Genomic DNA, 3,078 nt, shown 5'->3' with positions numbered 1-3,078 from the left:
ATTAATCTTTGAGGAACAGCAGAGCTCCACACCTTAATATATGGAGTGTAGAAACTCTACCGTTAAAATTACATAAGTGAAAGGTCCAGGCATGGCCGAGATCGCCAGCCCTCAAACGTGATCTAAGATAGCATACAACTGATCAAAGATTGTCAAAAAGACTAGTAAAAGGTCCTATTTATAATAAACTAGCTACTAGGGTTTACAGAAGTAAGTAATTGATGCATAAATCCACTTCCGGGGCCTACTTGGTGTGTGCTTGGGCTGAGCCTTATCTTTCCACGTGCAGAGGCCATTTGTGGAGTTGAACGCCAGGTTTTGATCCATTTCTGGCGTTCAACTCTGGTTTTGGATCCTTTTCTGGCGCTGGACGCCAGATTTGGGCAGAGAGCTGGCGTTGAACGCCAGTTTATGTCGTCTATTCTTGGCCAAAGTATGGACTATTATACATTGCTGGAAAGCCCCGGATGTCTACTTTCCAACGCAATTGGAAGCGCACCATTACGAGTTCTGTAGCTCCATAAAATTCACTTTGAGTGCAGGGAGGTCAGAATCCAACAGCATCAGCAGTCCTTCTTCAACCTTTGAATCTGATTTCTGCTCAAGTCCCTCAATTTCAGCCAGAAAATACCTGAAATCACAGAAAAACACACAAACTCATAGTAAAGTCCAGAAATGTGAATTTAACATAAAAACTAATGAAAACATCCCTAAAAGTAACTAGATCCTACTAAAAACATACTAAAAACACCGTCAAAAAGCGTATAAATTATCCACTCATCACAACACCAAACTTAAATTGTTGCTTGTCCCCAAGCAACTGAAAATCAAATAGGATAAAAAGAAGAGAATATACTATAAATTCCAAACTATCAATGAAACATAGCTCCAATCAAATGAGCGGGACTTATAGCTTTTTGCCTCTTGAATAGTTTTGGCATCTCACTTTATCCATTGAGGTTCAGAATGATTGGAATCTATAGGAACTCAGAGTTCAGATAGTGTTATTGATTCTCCTAGTTCAGTATGATGATTCTTGAACACAGCTTTTTTATGAGTCTTGGCCGTGGCCCTAAGCACTTTGTTTTCCAGTATTACCACCGGATACATAAATGCCACAGACACATAATTGGGTGAACCTTTTCAGATTGTGACTTAGCTTTGCTAAAGTCCCCAATTAGAGGTGTCCAGGGTTCTTAAGCACACTCTTTTTTTTTGCTTTGGACCTTGACTTTAACCGCTCAGTCTCAAGTTTTCACTTGACACCTACACGCCACAAGCACATGGTTAGGGACAGCTTGGTTTAGCCGCTTAGACCAGGATTTTATTCCTTTAGGCCCTCCTATCCACTGATGCTCAAAGCCTTGGGATCCTTTTTATTTGCCCTTGCCTTTTGGTTTTAAGGGTTATTGGCTTTTTCTGCTTGCTTTTTCTTTTTCTTTCTATTTTAATTTTTTTTTCGCCCTTTTTTTTTCTGCAAGCTTTGTTCTTTGCTGCTTTTTCTTGCTTCAAGAATCATTTTTATGATTTTTCAGATTATCAAATAACATGTCTCCTAGTCATCATTCTTTCAAGAGCCAACATATTTAACATTCTTAAACAACAACTTCAAAAGACATATGCACTGTTCAAGCATACATTCAGAAAACAAGAAGCACTGTCACCACATCAATATAATTAAGCTAAGTTCAAGGATAAATTCGAAACTCATGTACTTCTTGTTCTTTTGAATTAAAACATTTTTCATTTAAGAGAGGTGATGGATTCATAGGACATTCATAACTTTAAGACAAAGTTACTAACTACTAATGATCATATAATGAAGACACAAACATGGATAAGCATACAACATAGAAAATGAAAAACAGAAGAAATAAGAACAAGGAATGAATCCACCTTAGTGATGGTGGCATTTCCTTCTTGAGGAACCAATGATGTCCCTGAGCTCTTCTATGTCTCTTCCTTGTCTTTGTTGCTCCTCCCTCATTGCTTTTTGATCTTTTCTTATTTAATGAAGCATGATGGAGTGCTCTTGATGTTCCACCCTTAGTTGTCCCATATTGGAACTCAATTCTCCTAGGGAGGTGTTGATTTGCTCCCAATAATTTTGTGGAGGAAAGTGCATTTGAGGCATCTCCGGGATCTCATGTAAATGAGCTTCTTGCGCCTCTTGAGCTCCATGACTGGGCTCTCTTGCTTGCTCCATCTTTTTCTTAGTGATGGGCTTGTCCTCTTTAATGAGGATATCTCCCTCTATGTCAATCCCAGCCGAATTGCATAGGTGGCAAATGAGGTGAGGAAAGGCTAACCTTGCCATAGTGGAGGACTTGTCAGCCACCTTGTAGAGTTCTTGAGGTATAATCTCATGAACTTCCACCTCTTCTCCAATCATGATACTATGGATCATGATGGCCCAGTCTATAGTAACTTCAGACCGGTTGCTAGTGGGAATTATTGAGCATTGAATGAACTCCAACCATCCTCTAGCTACAGGCTTGAGGTCCAATCTTCTTAGTTGAACCGGCTTACGTTTGGAGTCAACCTTCCATTGAGCTCCTTCTACACATATGTCCATAAGGACTTGGTCCAACCTTTGATCAAAGTTGACTCTCCTTGTGTAGGGGCGTGCGTTCTCTTCCATGTTTGGCAAGTTGAACGCCAACCTCACATTTTCCGGACTAAAATCTAAGTATTTCCCCCGAACCATTGTAACATAGTTTTTTGGATCCGGGTTCTTACTTTGATCATGGTTCTTGGTGATCCATGCATTGGCATAGAACTCTTGAACCATTAGGATGCCGACTTGTTGGATGGGATTTGCTAGAACTTCCCAACCTCTTCTTTGAATTTCATGTCGGATCTCCGGATACTCATTTCTTTTGAGTTTGAAAGGGACCTCAGGGATCACCTTCTTCTTGGCCACAACATCATAGAAGTGGTCTTGATGGGCTTTGGAGATGAACCTTTCCATCTCCCATGACTCGGATGTGGAAGCTTTTGTCTTCCCTTTCCCCTTTCTAGAGGATTCTCTGGTCTTAGGTGCCATCAATGGTAATGGAAAAACAAAAAGCTTATGCT

This window comes from Arachis hypogaea, chromosome 17 (assembly GCF_003086295.3).
Source record: "Arachis hypogaea cultivar Tifrunner chromosome 17, arahy.Tifrunner.gnm2.J5K5, whole genome shotgun sequence".
In the NCBI taxonomy this organism is placed as follows: Eukaryota; Viridiplantae; Streptophyta; class Magnoliopsida; order Fabales; family Fabaceae; genus Arachis; species Arachis hypogaea.
The sequence above is the reverse complement of the archived record's forward strand: the minus strand, read 5'-3'. Positions refer to the sequence as shown.